The sequence below is a fragment of the Bidens hawaiensis genome, unplaced genomic scaffold (genome assembly GCF_021521415.1).
Source record: "Bidens hawaiensis isolate Kalapana, Puna unplaced genomic scaffold, B.hawaiensis_p1.1 tig00004101_1, whole genome shotgun sequence".
Classification (NCBI taxonomy): domain Eukaryota; kingdom Viridiplantae; phylum Streptophyta; class Magnoliopsida; order Asterales; family Asteraceae; genus Bidens; species Bidens hawaiensis.
The window spans coordinates 1,935,742-1,957,926 of record NW_027491241.1 but is presented as its reverse complement, the minus strand read 5'-3'; positions in this window follow the sequence as shown (position 1 = coordinate 1,957,926).

The window sequence follows — 22,185 nt, the reverse complement described above, 5'->3', positions numbered from 1 at the left end:
TTTTTATTCAGACAATCAAATTATGGTAAATTTATAACTCTAATATTAGGCTTATGAAGGAAAAGAAAAATACATATATAATAATAAAATAACTATAATACACTAGGTTTTATCCCCCGTATAACGAGGGTTGTTTTACATTTTTTGTTTTTTAATATTTATGTTTTGGATTTTAATTTTTTTTTATTGTAAGAAAGTTAATAATATACTTAGGGTTTGATGATGAAAAGGTTTCCCAAATATATGATATGTTATAACCAGTTTAAAAGTTATCTGGATTGGTGACCCATGACCCGTTTATTTTTTTTACTATAAAATTGTTTCTTAATTATAAATATCTGTTAAAAAAATCAAATATTAATTTTTAGTATATCCCTATTTTATATTATTTTTATATCAAATATTTGGTAATATTAATTTTTAATTTAATGAGATGTTATAACTCGTTTAAAAGTTATATGGGTTTGGTGAGACCCATACCCATGAATTCGGATCAAATGCATGAGAAGCCTTCATTTACAAATAAAGCAATCTGGTGGCTTGAAAGAACTTAGGGATCAACTAGAGATCTTTTAAAGGTTTCGTTTATATACGTTATAGATTATAAATGTCTTAATATATAGGAATATGACAAAAAAAATAAAAATAAAAAGAAAAAAAAGACACCAAATAATAAATAGGATTGGTTAACATAATAAATATTAAATATTAAATATTATTAGTATTAATCCTATTCCTCAACATTAGCAGAAAATTAAGAGTTTAAGTATCTGAAAAACCATAAACTATAAATGACAAAGGGGTTGGTACGTTGGCCATAGGCTCAACACACAAGTGAGGTATAAAGATATTTTAATAACGACACATCCATTTCTAGTATTCTGATATAACATAATAAGAAATTGAATTTAACTAAAATGGAAGCTAACACTTTGGTTTTGCAATCCATTTTTATACTTTGTTAAACGGTTCTTGATGTAAACAAGTTGGTTCTTGTTTTAATTAAAGTCTCATGTATTTCTTTATGACTAATTGCTTGAATTAATTTTATTTTGTTACCTTCATATTTATTTTATTTTATTTTTGTTCTATTGCTTTAATTAATTTTATTGGTTAGTACATTTATCATCAAGCAATTTTATGTTAAGAGGACTAAAAGAATAATACAAAAACAACAAAAAGACAAATTTGTTATTGTAATAATGAAAGAGGAGCAAGGGTTTTATAGTGAGGCATATGTGCCTATTCGAGCATAATTCATACACATTTGCAACTTCTCTCTCTCTCTCCCTCCCCCCCCCCCCCCCCTCTTTATGTGAAATATAAAAATTTTGGGTTTTTTTTTTACTTTTTTAAAATTTTTGTTTTTTTATAATTTTTTATATATTTTTTAAAGGTTTTTTATTGGTCCAAAATGGTTCTCAAAGTTCTTAATTTGCCAATGGTTCTTTTAGGATCCTTACCATATATATATATATATATAAGAGAAGTATAGTTTGAAAACCCTCTTGAGTTGAGAAAACCCGTGAAAATCCTATGTAACATCGTTTTTTTTTTGTTACATTTAATATATGTTGTTACATTTAATACAAAACATCGAAAACATAAAAAAAATGTTTTGCTATTTTTTTATATTTTTTTAGTAATTTTTATATATGTTTTCAGGAGAAAGAAAATGTAAATAAACTTTACATTTTTTATTAACTTTAATTGTGGACCACAAGATTTAATCTTTAATTAAAAACATATGGTTGAGAATGAGTTTCTAGAGTTTTCACAACTCAAGTGGGTTTTTATTCTAACCTAACTCTCTCTATATATATATATATATTATGGGTTAGTTTCATTTGAGAACTCAAAAAAAGTTAAGAACTTTTAAGAACTCTTAAAAACTAAATATGTTTTTAACTTTTTTTTATATATTAACATTATTTGAGACTTGTTTTATCATATTTATAAAAAAAAATTTGATTACATATATAAATCACAGGTTACACATGTGTAAAATTTATGTGATAAAAATTTACATATGTGTAAAAAAACATAGATATGCGTAAAAAAAACTAATTTTCATAATTGTAATCGTAAATATAGATGTCAAAAGTGATAATATTATACTTAAATAACATCAACCTATAAAAATTTTTACAAAAAACGTTAGTTATTAAGAGTTCCTTCAAGTTTTTAAATAATTTAAGGGTTCTCAAATGATATTAATCATATATATATATATATATATATATATATATATATATATATATAAAATTCTTAATATATAGGAATCCGAAAAAAAAGACACCACATAATAAATTCGATTAGTTAACATAATAAATATTAATTATTATTAGTAGTAATCCTATTCCTCAACGCACGAGTGAGGTATTGGGATATTTTAATAACGACACATCCATTTCGAGTATTCTAATATTGCATCATAAGAAATATAATTTAATTAAACACTTTGGTTTTGCAATCCATTTTTATACTTTGTTAAATGGTTCTCGATATGAGAAGCTAGTTCTTGTTTTTATTAAAGTCTCATGTATCTCTTTATGACTAATTGATAGAATTAGTTTTATTTTTTACCTCTATTTTATTTTATTTTTTCAATTGCTTTAATTGATTTTATCTGTTAGTACATTTATCATCAAGCAGTTTTATGTTAAGAGTATTAAAAAAATTATACAAAAACAATAAAAAGACAACGTTGTTATTGTAGTGATGCAGGAGAAGCTAGTGTTTTATAGTACACGGATGCCTATATCTATGTGCTTATTCGAGTATAATTCATACATACTTGCAACTTTTATCTCTCTCTCTCTCTCTCTGTTTGCTTGTAAGACCCCAAAACCCGGGAGTCTTACATTTGATCATCATACTCAAAATTTTCAAACATAAAAGTCAAAATGATTTCGATTTATTCAAAAACATGTCTAGAGTTACATGGAACGGAAAAATAAACAAGTACCAAATCCCAAAACCAGGAAATATGCCCAAAAATCCAAAATTTAAATACGTGCAATAATAAATGGAAAGAAAACAGTTGCATTATTAATTCTCCGACTAGATATGCCTTCAACCGTCCGAGTAGTCTCGAACACGTCCAAGCGGTAGATCCCTACTTTTCTACCTGAAAATCAATCTAACATACACACAAAGTCAGCTAAAGCTGAGTGAGTTCATGTTTTTATAAGTGACATCCATAAATCAATTTAAATTAATAAATATAAAAATTTTGGAGACAATCATAATTAAATAAATGAATATTTTTTCCTTGGTCAAACACGTAACACGGGCCTCCTCACCCCGAGTCTTCCTCGAGTAATATATTTGACCCGGTCGCGGTTTAACAACACAAAATCACGTAACACTAGCCTCCTCACCCCGGGTTTTCCCCAAGTAATATATTTGCCTCGGTCACGGTTTAATAAAACAAAATCACGTAACACGAGCCTCCTCACCCCGGGTCTTCCCCAAGTAATATATTTGACTCGGTCACGGTTTAATAAAACAAAATCACGTAACACGAGCCTCCTCACCCCGGGTCTTCCCCAAGTAATATATTTGGCTCGGTCACGTTTTAACAAACCTAAACACGTGATACGGGTGAGTCTTCCCCGAGTAATATATTTGACCCGATCACATTTTAGCAGGACGGCGGGCCTCCTCAACCAAGTCACGAGACACGAAGTCAAGGACTCAAGTAATATATTTGACCCGCCGAGGCATAAACATGCAACACGGGCCTCCTCATCCCGAGTCTTCCCCAAGTAATATATTTGACCAGGTTACAGTTTACCAACACATACACATCCATATACACGCTTACAACATCTTAATCGATTAATCAACCAAGCAATATCATCACGTGTAATCCATAAATAATGGATCATCTAGGAATTAATACTAGGCCTAATAATATCCTGGAGCGTAGACCATAGGTAATATATATAAACTTAAGGAATATATGACCATAAACGAGTCTAAAATATCTTAAGGCATAGAATAAAATTCACATATAGTTTCATAAATGCACAAATATGAATAAGGCTACGTAATACCATCCAAATAGTTTAAACGAGTAAAATCGGGTAAAATTGTAATAAGGTGTGTATGCTAGCCCAAAATATAAAAAGATTAAAGAGGACATCATGAAACTCACCTGACACAAGTCACACAAGTACCAACATGCTAGAGAATCTCTGAGCAGTCCCACAAATCAGAAGCCTGTCGAATTGCACACAACAATTACTAACTAACCCGAACCGACTTGCTTATTCTACGGGACGTCCTAACATAATTTAATTGACCCGAATCCTCACCCATGATAATATCATTTACATCAGCCCCCGAGGCCTTTAATTTACCAATACTACCCTCAAATAAAACCAGGAACAAAAGGGTTTACAGACTACACTCGGTTTACATTAATTGTGTCGAATTCGCGCGTTATCACTTTGTTTAAGTAACTACCAACCAAATCAGGTCTGTTTATATAAAATATGGTATTATTACAGCCAATAAGTCCCCACGACACTACACGAGCTGCACAGGTCGGCAATCCCCTTTTACAACGCACGAATTATCGTTTAAGCGAGAATTCACGTTCTACCGAACCGTTTGAGCAATTACCAACCAACTCAGCCCCGTATTGATAAAATATCACATTATTACAGAAAATAAGTCCACATGACACTACACGAGCTTAACGGGTCGGCAATCCCCTTGTACAATGCACAGATTACCGTTTAAGCGAGAATTCGCGCTCTACCGAACCGTTTGAGCATCCACCAACGAATTCAGCCCTGTTTTATTAAAAATTATTGTTTCAACAGCCCGTTAATCATATTAACAATACACAAACTGATTTGGTTGTTAATCCCCTCAAACCACACGCGAAACACAACAATTAACAATTTAAACGACCGAAATCCTAGTTTCCGAACTATTAACGATTGTCCTGTCAAATCAATTCCATTGGCCAAGATATTTTTAGTATGAAGTATGTGACATACCTAGCGATCTATTACAATAACAACCTTGGTCAAAACAGCCCCGAAAATAGCTTAATTAGGCAGCCACCAGTTTCACCTAAACCAAAAGAATCGATCAATAACGAGTCTAATATGCAGATTTTACATGCAAAGATATATTTTATTACATAGAAAAATCATAGGAATAAATTATGAAATTTTTAACAGAGTTTCATAAATGTCTTAGGTTTCTAAAAATATTTTTTTTATATTTTTCCAGTCCATAAAAAAATCATAAAAAAATTTATCCAACACAGAAAGATACGTTCAACTATTTCAGTGCGCAACAAAAGGGTTTTATTTGTTTAAAAAATAATACCAAAGCAAATTAAACGATTCCAATTGAGTTGGAATCCTAACTCAAAATTTGAAGTTCCAGAAGTGGAACCAACCAATTTGGACATGTCATAAAAGAGTTATGATGTCGGGAAGACAGACCAGAATTTGACTCCCTGCATCAGCTTTGACACGTGTTTTTATAAAATCATAAAAACCATTCAAATGTCGTCCAAAAATTACAAATTATACCTTTCTGGAAACTAGACTCGAATTAGAACATCATGGAACAAGAATCGATCAAAAACAATCAATTATCATCGAGTTACAATGCCACACCTATTGCATGAACCATAGATTGCATTCTGATTAGATGCCTAGGCAAATATGGAACTATTTCCAGTAGTGTTTGGATCGTTGGTATTGTAAGATTGATCGTTGTAGTTTCCATGACCACGTCGATTAGAGGAACCACGGTTGCAGTTGGGTGGTCCACGAGTGGTATAAAAAGCCTAATTCTGTTGTTGCGCTGATTGCACAGTAAACCCCAAGTTTCTCATCAACTTTTGAAGAGATTGCACTGTTTCAGGCAAAAGCTGGTATCCGGTGGAAGAGGTAGAATCACGGCTGTCGGTAGCCGTGAATGCTTGAGTAACAGCAACGGTGGGATCAGACTTTTTAGTCATGTAGTCGTAATCAACAATCACTCCAGGAAGTTCCAAAAGAGCAACAGGAGGCTGTCTTTCAATCAAGGTAGATTTTAACGAAATGTATTCTTCCTTAAGACCTGCAATAATCAGTATAACGACTCTTTTTCTTTCATAGGCTCACCAATGTTTGCTAAAGCATTCGAATACTCTTGTGCTCGGGTAATATATGCAGCAGAAGTTTCTTCCGGTTTCATCTCGATCTTGAGTAATTGGGTTTTGAGGGTGTATTCTTGTGAAGATATATGTGGTGCATAAGCACGTTCCAAGGACAACCACAAGTCACAAGAGGTATCACCTATACATGCTATACTTCAGAGATCATTGAAAGAAGCATCATACGGACACGAGCATCATTTAAGAACCATGCAGAATAATCAGGATTTGGTTATATTGCAGGCGGCGCTGGATCTTTGTCAGAAGAAGAGCAGACGGTGATGGTTTGACATGGACATGAAACAGATCCATCAATATAGCCAAAAAGACTATTGGTGATGAGGAATGGTTGAATCATTGTTTTCCAATATCCATAACTAGGTTTTGAACCCGTGTATTACATGAGATTTGTCAAATGACCGAAATTTAGGTATTAAATCATACGTAATTTATGGATTTTCTTTTGAATTTTATAGATTATTTTTAATATTATCACACACACTTCAAATGTTACATATTTAAATTTTACATTTTCTTAAGATTAAAATAATGTTTTAAGATGACATAAAATCAATTATCGGTACCTAAACATATTAAAGATGTTTTTTTATTATCAATATGAATGCAAGTTAAACAGTGTTTTACAAACTGTAAGATTATAAATGTTATATTTATTCAACTAAATTTAAAGTACACACATAATATATCTATTATAAACATAAGTCACTAAATATTATAAATGATTCGTAGATCATTATTCAACTAATTTAATAATTCATTGTTTGATTTTAAGCTTATTGTAGATGTTCAATAATTTATATGTTTTTTTTAAATCATGATTAAACTTTCTATATCTAATAGTAAAATTAGATATAACGGGTTAGCAAAAATTATTGTGATTTAAATTATATTAAATAACTTTTTTTTCATATGAGTTACAACTAATTTGTCATACCAATTAAACACATGATCCATGAATAGCATGGATTAAGGAGAGTGGAGACTAGAAAATAGAAGAGAAATTAAAGTTTAGAATAAATGTGGTTAGGACACATCATCATTATTATTTTTGTTTATTAGTGTAGGTAGATTGGTGGGGCTAAGTTTAAACCCGAATTTGTGAGAGTTGTGATTAGTTTTCTCCACTGTGATGAAGGTTATGATGGCCATTGTGAACCAATTGGGAAGAGCAGAGGCCAACCAAAGAAAAACAAAATAAACAAGGGAGGCCGTGGCTGAAATTAGGGTTGAGTAGGCTTTGATACCAAGTTAAACTTGGTATGAAAGTTGTATGTTGTATTTGATAATAATAATCTCTGTACAAGGGGACTCTATATGTAGAGCCATATCAAGCAAATAATAGTAAGAGATAATTTACAATCATTAACATATTTAGAACTATACTCTATAATCACGGTATTATCAACCTTCCATCTCCCCTCCTTAGGATTGGTAGTTTAGCCTATCAACCTTCAATCTCCCCTCCCTAGGATTGGTAGTTTAGCCCATAATTAATTGACCTTTTTATAGGTCCACTCAAGCTCACGGATCTAACACAATTAGACAAAAAAACAATGATCTAGGTGGCTAAAACACCTAAATGCCATGGATATAAGATGTAGAAAGCTAGAAATAAAGCTTGAAAAACAATGTACCAAAACTAATTCTTTAAATCCTAAAGTTTTTGTCATAGCTCCCCGATCATACATAATGCTTCTTTAACCGTATTATTGTAACCACGGATAACAAAGTTACAAGAGAGATTTGACTTCAAAGGTAACATCAAATCATGTCTTTCGAATCTTAAAAAGCCCGACCGGGCAGGGCAGATCTAGCTCTCAATTAAAAAAAAATAGAATTTGATTTAAATTGTTGGAAAATTCGTCCGAGAAAATTTACTTTTTAACTGGCCATCAATCATGGAATATTTGGTAGTCAACGATGATCAATGTTGGTCAATCTTAATTATTGATGGTTAATGAGGATTAGCGTTGGTCAATATTATTAATAGTTAATGGTTAACAAGGTCAAATAGGGCGAATGATATCCATGATTAGAGCATTCTCATCCAATTCCTTATTTTATGTGAGGAGTGTTTTTATAATTTGGAGAGTGATTCAGGGTGTTATAAGTGAAGAGTTTTTATATTTTATAAAAAGTAGTGATTTTTCTGTATATTTGAAAAGCTACTGTTCATCCCTGTAATTTTTTAATATATTTTGAAAGTGGGTGTGAGTAAAGGAAAGAGAAAAGATAATGATAAAAGATATAAAAAGTATTATTTAATTGAAATTGAGAGAGAAAATGTAATGAGTTTTAATGTAATTTTTAGTTTAGAGATAAAGGGTTGAATGAGAATGCTCTTATAAATTAGGTCATTAATGGTCAATCATGGTTAATAATGGATAGTGATGGTAAACTAGTTAAATAATGTTTATATGAGTTATGGTTAGTAATGATTAGGAATGAGGGTTAATAATCATTGAAGATCATTAACAATGTATTTTTTAGTTTTTTATTTTAGGGTTGAAAAGATAAGAAAATTTTTCTTTTTTCATTCTTGAGTTTTTTCATTAAAAAAAAAGAAAAGAGAATGGAAAGAAAAGTTATGGCTTTTTTCCTCAAAAACTTTCTAGCCAAATATGGTCTGATTCGGAAGGAAAGTTTATAATCATGAATAATATTACTAATTTACCCTATTTTTTCTTTCCTATCTAACTCAATAATAAGGACATGATTGTAAAGTTACAATTTTTTTTCGTATCTTTTCCTTTCTATCTAACTCAAGAATGTAATTAACGCTTTCTTTTCTATTCTTTTATTTTAACTCGAGAATGTTTTTTAAATATATAATTTATTTTCCTTTCTTCCCCTATCCAATCTTATCATTTCTTTTCTTGTATTTTAAACGCGAGAATGCAGTGTAAGGGTAATAATATTTCCAAACGTGTTAATAACACGAGATTGAAACTTTGTTGTGGTGTTTCATAAATTAAAAGTTTTAAATATGAAAATTTGCTTATAAATTGCACCTCTTTTCTCATTGTTGCAAAACGAGTCATTGAGTTAGCCGAAACCAATTATTTGGACGCACTTCTTTAGTGGCTGATTTGTACATGTTATAATATGACCATCATCAATTATGAGGATGGTTATTATCATTTGCAAGTAATCTTCTAGCTGATCAACTATGCATTTATGTAAGTTATACATTTTAACTAGAATCTAACCAAGTAGTTGGAATCTTTTTTGTTTTGAATTGAGTTGGTTGTAATCCATCTGAGTCACTTTCATTGCATGCTATTATTATTTAAGGATCAACCCTAGCTATGCCATGTGGCACGCCACATGACAAGCAACGTGTCTCGTCTGCTTAACCTCCACGTCGCTTATCACAATGGGTTACTTAAGGGTCCGTGAAGGAGAACCGCTTGCCAAATCTTCTTGACGACTGCAACAATAGTGGTCAAAGATATTTTAATTTTGTTGGTCTTATGAAGATTACTTGGCATCCACTTGGGATTATCCTTCTTTCTCCCAGGCTCATTGGAGCCGTGAGTATACATCTATATCTATACTATATTACTTGTACTAAATCCGTGCAATGTTGGGAAGACGACAATTTGCAACGCAAAAATTAACAAGAAAAAAAAAGTCAAGCTTCTTTGATCAAGCTAGTGCATTACGCCAAGTTTCAATAACCATTTTATTTTTGTTGTGCATAAGATTTTGCGGGTTATATAGCAGCTACATTTGTATTAAAAAAATCAGCAACGTATCACATTTAAGACTTAGGAGCATAGACCACTATAGTTTTATCAAAATTTGTTGTCGCATTTAGTCCATATCTACATATGACCAAACCAGTATATGAACCTTCATTTGCCAAACAAGTACATATACATGTCATAATAGTGAACAATAATAAACAAACATAAATACTTTCAACAAATAAACAAACTAAAAGCCAACAACAAAATATAAAACTGCAAAATTTACAAACTGAACTAGCAAAAACAGCCATAAATACAGCTACATTGCTGCAAAGCTGTACTTGAAATACAGTCAAATTTGCAGCATAGTTTGGACATAAAGCAATCCCGATATTGACCGGTTTACACACTCGATAACAAGCTTTTTTTCATGCTGAAATGAAGTAAAATAGTTTTTCCACTTCGGGCCGACACCTAAGGGCGAATAGTAGACGGATAAAGCGCAGTCACTGCTTTAGAAACCCTACCATATAAAAAAACATAAAAAGTCAACACTAAAAAAAACAGCTTTGAGCCACAAAAAGTCAAACCTGACCCAAAATTCGAAATTGACCAGAACCTTTCCCAGTCCGAGTCCCTTACATTTTAGTATTACCAATATACCCCTAATAAAAGACCGGAACCTATCCCAGCCCCTTACAATTCATAAATACCTGCAGAATTTCGTTTTTTGGTTTACTATTTTAGGCCAAACTTTATAAATTAAAGACAGAATTACAAATTTTGTCATTTAAAAATAGCCAAAAACCGGTTCGTGTCCTTTTCTAAGTTTCCTTGCAGGCGGTGTACTTTAAACTTTTTTTTTCTACACGTTATGTCCTTTACGCTAACTGGGTTAGAAAAACTCAGTTAAATGACAACATGTGCATAGCATGTGAGGGCATATTGGTCTTTTCGTCTACTGGTAGTTATTTATAATTAAAAAATAAATTAATATATTATAACAAAAATAAATAATAGATATTAAATATATACTCTCTCTCTCTCTTCCCGTCTTCTTTCTCTCTCTCTACTCTCTCCCTCCCTCTCACTACACCAAAATCAACTTATGTAATTTAAAAAACTTTTTTTGCATTGAATTGTATTTTTCATTTTAAATTTGTAATTTTATAGTATTAATATGCAAAAACAAAATAAAATACTTTACAAAAAAAAAGGTCGTGTTCATGTAAATACAAGAATTTTCATGTCGTGTTTAGGCTCACATGTCTTAAATGATTTCAAGCTCGCGTCATCAACGTGTTCATGTCAAATATCCGAGTTCGTGGCAGGGTACAACTTGTTGACCTACAAATACGCCCCGTTTAGCACCTATAATTTTTAAGAACAGTTTAGATAAGATATTAGTACCTAAGATGGAAGCCACCATTGATGAATTCTAGTTATGTGTAGATTATTAATCACATCTCCCTAATAACCTGTTAATAACCGTACACGTAGCATATATATAAAATAACAAATGTGACACTTAATAGTGTCCCCACACACCTTAATACTATTAAGTGACAGTAGCGACAATATTATCATTAATTTATGCAATATTATCATTAATTAATGCAGCCGTTTCTTCAGCCTCAGAAGTTGAAATACAGTTATCAGTGTCCCCACACACCATTATGACGGCCCCGTATTTAAATCAGTTATTAGAAACACAAACAACTAATAATAATTCACAAATATTAAAAAAATGTAGAGCCTTAATATAGCATTTCAATTGTGCACACCCAATCATTATAGCCTTTGTTTTCGTTGAACTCATTTTAGGCTTATTTTGTATTGGATCGAAATTCATTTGATTCTTTTTTTAACTAAGCCAAACCAAGCCTAGCCAGCTTAGCTCAAAACCAAGCTAAGGTCGAGTTAAATTTTTAGAAACTGAACCAAGCCAGAGTAGTTCAAAATGGAGCCAAGCTCAAGTCAAATTTTTAGGTCAATTTCAACAATGAACCGAACCAAGACAACTCGTTTTAAAACGAGCTGAGCACAAGGCTTCCTTGGCTCGGCTTGACTGGTGAACGGCCTTATTTGAGATTACAGTTATTAAATGCGTTAGGTGCACTTAAGGCGCATAGGCCTCTCTGAGGGCCTAAGATGTAGGCGCAGAAAAAGCGTGGGCTAAAAAAACGCAATTATATAAAAAAATCAAAAACAAAATTTGCAATGTAAAATATCAATTTTTTTTCAAATACCAAAATATTTTATAACCATGATCCTCAACATAAAGTACCAAAATCTTTTAAGAACCCAAAATAACCAAATTGTTCACACTTGAACAAACAGTTCATAAAATAATAAATACTAGGTTAGAGCCTGTGCTCCATACGAGTGAAAAATATAATAAAAATAAAAAAATTATTATATGTAATACGTAAATTCAATTGTTTCACATAATAATTTTTATTTATGACTTTTTTTATTAAGTTTTTGATATATTATGCACCATAATTTTAAGATGAAAACCAAATCCTGATGTTTAATTTATTTCAAATAAAATATTCATACCGATATTATTATATTAAATATTGTGAGTATAAAAATGATAGTTATAACAAAATGTTGTCACATATTTGAAAACTAAATTTATAAAGACTAAGATATTGTTGTAAAAGAAAATAAATAAAAATATATTATATTTTAAAATAAAGAGGAAAACGATGAACAATCTTAAATGGTTGTATTAAAGAGACATGAGAACACAATGTCATATTGTCAATTATGAAAATGTTAATAATTAAATATAATTTTGGTTTTATACTTAAAGAGAAATCACATTATATATGTTAAGTCAAGAAATCAAACACATACCATTTTAGTGAGTTGGTAAGCATATTTGGTTTGAAACATGAGATCTTGAGTTTGAAACCCGTATCACACGATAATATATTTTTTAAAATTTTATAAAGCGTTACGAGTCATGGGTTATAATAGGAAAACGGGTCATGAGTCGTAATATAATAAGAAATAGTGACATGACATCCACGTGGCATCCTATGTGGAGTGCCTAGTTAAATGTCATGTACACACCTTGTGTTGCTTTAATAGTATAGTTAGATTAACAGTTGTCTGTCATTTTAAAGCAGCATTGAGTTAATTTTTTTTAAACCTATTACTTTTAGGTAAGTTTTTTAAATATGTTAAGTGATAAATCTGAACCAAATCAAATAAAATCAAGCTAAAAATATATTAAAAAAAAATAAGCAACTAACGAGTAATTGCCTAAAATTACACCCTGCTTTGCTTTTATGGAATAAGCAAACCCAATACCCCAAAGCGCCACTTTTAAGATTTCCAAAACCGGCGTCCCAACAGAAAAATAGCTTACTAGATCAAAAAGACAGAGAAACATGAGAAGTAATGAAGAGAAGGTTTCCAAAATTGAACTCTAGACACAACTAAGATGTAAATCAAAACTCTAAAAGTTAGTACCTGTGAGACAGGAGAGTATAGAACCACAGAGAAAAAAGATCATGATTCCAGGTTTGCATCGGTGCTGAGATAGTAGGGATTTATGGTTCAAAAGGGGTTCATCGCAATCGTTGAGAGAAAGTAGGCACACACACAGAGTGTGAAAGTCCAGAACTGGATTTGAATTTTGAATAAAATTCAGTCCCTCATCATATGATGTTGAGGAGAAGTAGGGTTTTAAGAAAGGCACTAATCACTTCTACGTTATGCTTAATTCATTTTAAATCTCTTAATTTTCAACATTTTAACATTCTCTCCGATATCTATTATATATAGTAATAGGTATTTTAAAACATTGAGGTAGCCGTTTTCTTGGGTCACAAAAGTACATGCTGTTAAAGATATGTATTTCTTTTCGGATAGAAAGTTATAAAAAGACTAGCTTTTGAACCCGTGTATTACACGAGATTTATCAAACGATAAAAATAAAAAAAAGTCATTTATTTCAATTGTGATTCTCAAAATACTTATGAGTTATTGTAGACTTAAAAGAAAAACAAATAGGTTAACGAAAATTACAAAAATAGCATGGTTTTGGAAAGTCGGGTGTGGATTTGCAAGAAATTTAAAAAATGTGCTAAAGTTGCGTAGTTGGTCAAACTTCAGGTATGAAAATGACACTATGTTATAACCCCGTTTGACAAAATGATTTTGACCCATGACCCATGAATAGCTAGAATGAATGAAAAGAGAGATTAGAAATTAGAAGAAATGTAGGTTTGACACCTAAGTTTAACATTTTCTTTTATTAGTATTGTAAGATATGAATAACTCTCACAATATACTTAATAAAAACTAGTTAGCCTTAAAATTAAAATATAAACTAATAAAAAAAACTATCTAGATTAATTGAATATATGTAGTAAACAAATTAGCATAGTATATAAATATGTCTGCTTATAATTGAATTAAGTTTTACCAAGTTTATTAAGGGAAAAAAAACAAATACGTATATGTTATGCATACGTTGTATCATCACATCTTAAAATGTGCAGGTGATTAGAGATCGAACAATTAAGTTATATTTATAAATTTTATTATTGAGTGTGGAATTAGTTATACTAATATATGTAGTTATTTATAATAAAGTACATTGTGAAATTTCAAAAGTTGGGTGTAGGTTTCATAAACAAGAGAGAGATTTAGAAACCTATGAAGGTATGAAGAATAAAAAGTCCCAAACTTTGTTGGATACAGTGTCAACTTCCGGGTGTTATAATCCATTGACATAACAAAACAATCTTATCAATGACAAAATTAGTTTCGTTTCAATTTATTTGATAGAAATATATAAAAAAACAAGAAGTACTATTCATACATACAGAGTACATAGAAACCCTAACAGGCAGCATCGCTCCTATCACTTACAACCCGACATGCTTGACTGATTTTTCTTTCTGTTGCGAAGATTTTTACCTCATAAATGGTTCACATTTATTGGCAATTGAGCTGGCATACAAAAGAAAAAGGTCTTCTCTCCTTCCTTCTTCTCTTTTGAAAGATGAATCATAAAAGAGGAAGACATTCCCTAAACCCATTTCATTGGACCCAATGAAATGGGCGGGAAATTCAAATGTTTGGGATATCGAAGTCATTGATTATTAAGGCTGAGGGGTGTGGGGGGCGCGAGAGGGGGCGCGAGTGGGGGCTCCAGCCAATAATATTGTGACGTGTGGCAGAGAGAGAAACTTGATAAGATGGGTGTTGGAGCCCCCGCTCGCGCCCCTGGCCCTGGTGTGGAGGGGCGCGAGCAGGGGGCGCGAGCGGATTTTTTTTTTTATTTTTTTAAAAATGTATTCAAAAAACGTATTATTAAAAAAACTGGACTGTGCTTAAACGTATTATTAAAGAATACACACAATTACACACTGGACTGTGTGTAAACTTGTCTTGGCTTGTGCTTAATCTCTTAGGCTTTGTCTTTTTGTGTATGTATATATTATATATATGCAGGTACAATATGTACGTATTATATATATGCAGGTACAATATGTATATATTGTATATATTAATATATATTATATATTATGTGTGTAGCAGGAGGAGAAGAAAAGAAGAACAATGAGCCCAACGGCTCTATTTACGCATCCCAAGACTCCTTCACGCGTATTCCCAGCCGCTACCCCTCTTGCGCCTGCCTCTTTTTCCGCGCTCGCGCCCCTCTCGCGCCTCGGTGGTGTGGTGCTCGCGCCCCGGGGCGCGAGCGGATGGGCTCACGCGCCCCCTGTCGCGCTCCACACCCCTCAGCCTTAAGAAGCAGAAGACAACGAATACTTTTCTTTTCTATAAACTTCTTGATAAGCTTTGACGTCTCTGAGGACTTAAGATCTAGGCGCAGAAAAAGCATGAGCTTCAAAAAAAACACACTTAAATAAAAAATTCAAAAACAAAATTTGTAATGGAAAATATCAATTTTTTTCAATACCAAAATATGTAAAAAAGCTGATATAAAACTATCTAGATTAATTTAATATATGTAGTAAATAAATTAGCAAAGTCTATATAAATATCTCTACTTGTAATTGAATTAAGTTTAACCAATTTATTTAGGGAAAAAAAAAACAACTACGTATAAGTTAAGTATACGTCATATCACCACATCCTAAAATGTGTAGGAGATTAGAGATCGAAATATTAAGTTCTATTTGTGAATTTTATTATTGAGTGTGAAATTATTTATACTATTATATATCGTTATTAATAATAGAGTACATTGTGAAATTCCAACAGTTAAGTGTAGCTTTAATAAACAAGAGAGAGATTTTCAAATACCAAAATATGTACATGATATTTAAAATATGTATTTTTTTTTTGCTATAGAATGTTATAAAAGAATATGAATTAACTCTCATAACTCACTTAATAAAAACTAATTAGCCTTATAATTAATATATAAACTTATAAAAAAAACTATCTAGATTAATTGAATATATGTTGTAAGCAAATTAGCATAGTATATATATATATATCTACTTATAATTGAATTAAGTTTAACCAAGTTTATTAAGCGAAAAAAAACAAATACGTATAAGTTATGCATATGTCGTATCATCACACCTTAAAATGTGAAGGTGATTAGAGATCAAACAATTAAGTTATATTTATAAATTTTATTATTGATTGTGGAATTAGTTTACCAATATATATAGTTATTTATAATAAGGTACATTATGAAATTCCAAAAGTTGAGTGTAGGTTTAATAAACAAGAGAGAGATTTACAAACATATGAATATATGAAAAATACAAAGTCCCAAACTATATTGGATACAATGTCAACTTCCGGGTGACATGATCCATTGACATAACAAAACACTCTTATCAATGATAAAATTAGTTTCTTTTCAATTTATTTGATAGAAATGTATAAAAAACAAGAAGTACTATTCATACATATAGAGTACATAGAAACCCTAACAGGCAGTGTCGCTCCTATCACTTACAACCTAATATGCATGACTGATTTTTCTTTGTTTGCGAAGATTTTTACGTCATAAATGGTTCACCTTTGAAGAGGTATGTACCCGCCTCAACACCGAGCGAGGCGGGTTAACCCACAACATACAGACAAGAGACTTGAAATCAAGATATTATGAAGGCACAAAGCCAAAACCTATGCGCATGGCGCATATCACATATGCTCACGCATATCACATATGCTCACGCATATCACACATGCTCAGGCATCACATATGCTCACGCACATCACATGCTCACGCATATCACATCTGCGCGTGGCGCATCCGCGCGTGGTGCATATCACATGCTTGTGCATATCACATCTGCGCATGAAACATCTGCGCGTGAGAATAAAGAGAAGACCTCGCGCATCCTCAGGATATGCGCATATCACACATGCACATAATCAACCTCGTCCTTATCCAAATCAGGATTAGGGCAACCTTGATTGTGCACGTCAGACAACCTTCCAGAAGGTATCTTTTTAAGGAATAAGAATATGCTGATGTTGACAGCTGCCAAATGAAAGGTGGACAACTCAGCATAACTCATGTGCTACCACGTGATTATAACCAATGAAAAAGCACCAGGTGTCCCCAAGGACACGTGGCGCAAATCAATTGGAGGAGGCCAACAAAACCCTAACTGGGTCTGAGCCCAATCAGTGGAAACCCTAGCACTATAAATACAGCATCAACTCCACAAGGAGAGATATCCAATATCATACAATTACACAGAATCACATCCAATTACAGAGTATTCAGCTATTAAGCAATACACTCCTTTTCCTTACTCTCATATTACTATCTTCTCCTACAAACACTTATTCTCACACCGGAGGGTTACCCCAAAGAGGACCCCTCTGTCCCTTTCTGAGGGGTAAGTTTACGGTGCTGTTCATTTTGTAGGTGGAAGAACCCAGATCCAAGAGAACCATCGGTGAAAAAGCATAATCACACCCGAGGAAAGTAGATCGTCTACCAGTGAGTCGATCCACGTTTCTTCATTGGCGCCATCCACTGTTACAAAGGCAACAAGATCTCATCAGATCTATAAAAAAAAATTTTCACCATGGTTTCTGGCGTTCGTAACGTTGATCAAGTTCTGGAGGATATTGAACGTGAGGATGTTAATGAGGGACAGCAGTTTCTGAGGGTGCCGCGTGATTCTACGCGCACCACCAGTAACCGTCCCTTCATCACAACTCCTCATGTCCAGACTGAAACTCCTCCAGACGATCTCACGTTACAAAATCTTGCCGGCGCGAAACAAAAAGGACCAATGGGTCCAGAAGATGAAACAAATGACCCTAAAGAATGGCTCATAAACGAGCAACGGCGTCTAATGGACAAGTACAATGAGCTGGTCAAACACAAAACACAAAAGCAAGCGTTTGATAAGCAAACCGTTCATGGAACAAAAAGGGCGCGCGCGCCGGAAGAAGGACATTCTGTTCACACTGCACACACTGAGTTTAGTGATGAAGAAGTGCACAGCATGAGGAAGACGCGAGATACTCATGCAGGAGGCTCACAGCTCCGCGCGCCCGTGAACATGGCGCCTGGAGCCAGAGCCGATCTGGATCTGCACATACCGTACAGCCCACCAGTTAGAGGGCAAGTGGACGTAACCACACCGTACAGACCAGCCATCTTGGTGAAACATTCAAAGTTCACTGAGCGCATCGCGAAGGCTCCCATCCAGCACAAAACCAAGATGCCAAGTGGTTTGGGCAAATATGACGGCACAACAGATCCAGACGATTTCTTACAAGGTTTTTACAACACTGGAAACCTTGAAAGCTGGACGATGCCAACATGGTGTCACATGTTTGCTCGCTGCCTCACGGGCGCGGCGCGTGTCTGGTTCGAAAGCTTGCCGACTGGGCAAATCGATGGGTTCGAGGAACTTTTGGAAAAGTTCCAAGCTCACTTCGTACAGCAGCGCAGACACACGCGCGACCCTGATGACATCATGCACTGCGTGCGCAGGAATGATAAAACGATTGAGGACTACATAACTCGTTTCAATCAGGAGTCTCTGGCAATCGGAGGTATAACTGAGCAACTCCTGCGCGTGGCCTTTATACAAGGCGCGCGCAGTGATCAACTCCGCCGAGCTCTCGTAAGCAGAGATGGCATGCCCACCACTTGGGCCAAACTAATGGAAGCATCGCGAGTCTTCGCGAGAAATGAAAAACAAATTGCCCAAGATAGGGCAAGAGAAAGAGCGCATCAAGCTGAGTCACCGCGCAGCAACGAAAAAAGGGGCAAACAGAACTCTGTATGGTCCAGGTTGCAACCAACCAGTTTTTCTTCCGCAGAAAAGCAGGCGCAACCAAGCTCACCCCAGCCCCAAAAAGACGTTCGTAATCGCGGGGAGGGTGACAAGAGGGAAGGCGGCAGAGATCCTAACAGACCTCTGCCAAGAATATGGACTCCCCTCACTAAAACGCCTTCACAGGTGTTAAGCACTGAGAATGTCCAATTCAAAAGCCCCAAGCCACTACACTACAAGGGACCATCAGACAGTGGCAAGTACTGTGAGTTTCACAAGTCCACAGGACACAACACTGATGCATGCCACCACTTGAAGGATGCAATTGAAAAAGATGTGAAATCAGGCAAGCTGGCTCACCTGGTGAAAAACTCAAGACCAGAAAATGAACAATCAGGAGCCTCAGCCAGCAAAAAGTACAAAAGAATCTGTGTAGCCGAGGGAGGAAGGCAAGGGCAAATATCAAGAAAGAGAAGCGCGCAAATCCAAGGAGATTGGCGCGAGCAACGAGTCATCTTCCCAAGAATCAGGGGAGGCCCTTCCATCAGCACTCCTCTTGTCATCACTACACACATTGCTCATTATGAAGTGTCAAAAGTCCTGGTGGACACTGGCAGCGAATCAGACATCATGTATGAGCAATGTTTCAGGAAACTGGATCCGGCAGATCAAGCAAGGCTTGAAATTGTGAATGCACCAATCTCTGGTGTTTCGAATGAAATCATTCATCCCCTAGGTCAAATACAATTTGAACTAACCATGGGGGATGAAAAACACAAGCGAGCCGAAGTTGTCAACTTCTTGGTCTTGCCCACCACTTCTTGCCACAATATGATCTTGGGTAGGGGAACGATTGCCCAATTCAACGCCATACCGTCGCCAGCGCACGGCGCGTTAGGGTTCCCAACACCAATAGGTGTAACTTTTGTATACCGAGATCATTTGTGTGCAGTGACAAGTACTCCGCGGGAAGGGAGAATGAAACTTCCAATGGCAGACAACGCGCCAGAGGAATGGATTCTCAACCCAAAATTCCCGGAGCAGACAATCACAATTGGCGCTACGATATCAGACGACACGAGGTTGAGAATGAAAAGATTGCTCACAGCATATATGTCGGTCTTCGCGTGGCAACACTCTGATATGACTGGGGTTCCGCTAGACCTGGCGCAACATTCTCTCAACACGTTCAAGTCTGTAGAGCCAATTGCTCAAAAGAAGAGAGTCATGGGGGATGAGAAGGCGAGGGCCATGAATGAGCAGGTTGAGGATCTATTGCGCGCAAACATCATCCGCCCGATACGATACCAGACATGGGTAGCCAATCCTGTGATGGTAAAGAAAAGTAACGGGTCATGGAGGATGTGCATTGACTTCAAGGACCTCAACAAAGCATGCCCAAAAGATTGTTACCCCCTCCCAAACATCGATGCAAAGGTGGACTCCGTGGCGCCATTCAAGCTCAAATGTTTCCTGGATGCCTACAAGGGCTATCACCATATTCAAATGGCACCACAAGACGAGGACAAGACCGCCTTCAGAACCGACAAGGGTGTTTTTTGTTACACAAAAATGCCCTTTGGTTTGAATAATGCGGGAGCCACCTACCAAAGACTTATGGATGCCGTTTTCAGCGAGAAAATTGGGAGAAACCTAGAAGTCTACGTGGATGATTTGGTGATCAAAAGCAGGGAGGAAAAACAAATGCTCAAAGTCATCGAAGAAACCCTTGGGCGCCTAAAGGAAGTTAACATGAAGCTCAATCCGAGCAAATGCACTTTCGGCGTACAAGAGGGAAAATTCCTAGGTGTAATGGTCACCAAGGATGGTTTCAAGGTGAACCCTGAGAAGGTGGAGGCCATCCTTGACATGCCCTCGCCATCCACCATGAAAGAAGTCCAGAAGCTGAATGGTAGATTGGTTTCAATCAACAGGTTCCTAGCGAACCATGCAAGCAAATCTACCCCATTTGTCAACACATTGAGAAATTGCTTAAAGAAAATCCAATTCAAATGGACTCCTGAGGCCGAGCAAGCTTTCAGTGAGATAAAAGAGTGTCTGATAAATCTGCCCGCGCTCACAGCTCCACTTCCTGGTGAAATTTTGACATTGTACCTATCAGCAGGAGAGCGCGCCATCGGCGCAGTATTGTTGGTGGATCGCAAGGGAATCCAAACGCCAATATACTATTTGAGTCGGGTGCTGACAGATCCTGAGACGCGCTACTCCATCATGGAAAAGTTAGTTTTGTCACTAACACACGCGTCGCGCAAGCTTCATAGATATTTCAATGGTCATCCCATTGAAGTTCTGACTGGTTACAACATCCAGCAAGTCTTGCGGCGTCCCGCGCTCTCAGGAAGGCTGACAAAGTGGGCGCTGGAATTAGGTGAGCACACGATCGCCTATAAGCCCCGTCCAGCAATAAAGGGGCAAGTCTTGGCTGATTTCATTGCAGAAGTCCCCGAAGAAAAAAATGAAGAGGCTCAGCGCGAGGTAGACCCTCCGCGAGCCAATGATGAAGAAAATGTGTGGAGATTATTCACAGACGGAGCTTCAAATAACGAAGGGTCCGGCGCAGGCCTAAAACTGGTGGATCCAGAGAATCATGAATATACTTACGCCATCAGGTTGGACTTCAAGAGCACCAACAATGAAGCTGAGTATGAAGCCCTGCTGGCTGGCCTGCGCATCGCGCACAAATTCGGAGTTAAAAGGCTAGAGGCCCATGTTGATTCATACTTGGTAGCAGCACAGGTCAATGGCCTCTATGATGCCAAGGAGAACACCATGCCTCTGTATCTAGAGCAGGCGAAAAAGCTCATCGAGCAATTTGACTGCTTCAGAATCATTCATATTCCGCGCAGTGAAAATAAATCTGCTGACGCGCTGAGCAAGATGGCATCAACCAGCTTCGATCACTTTGGCAAAGATGTCAGGGTAGAAGTAATGAGTAACCCGTCGGTGGTAGCGAAGTCTGTCCTTGTAACTCATACAACCCCTTCATCATGGATAACTCCAGTAATGGAATTCTTGAAGG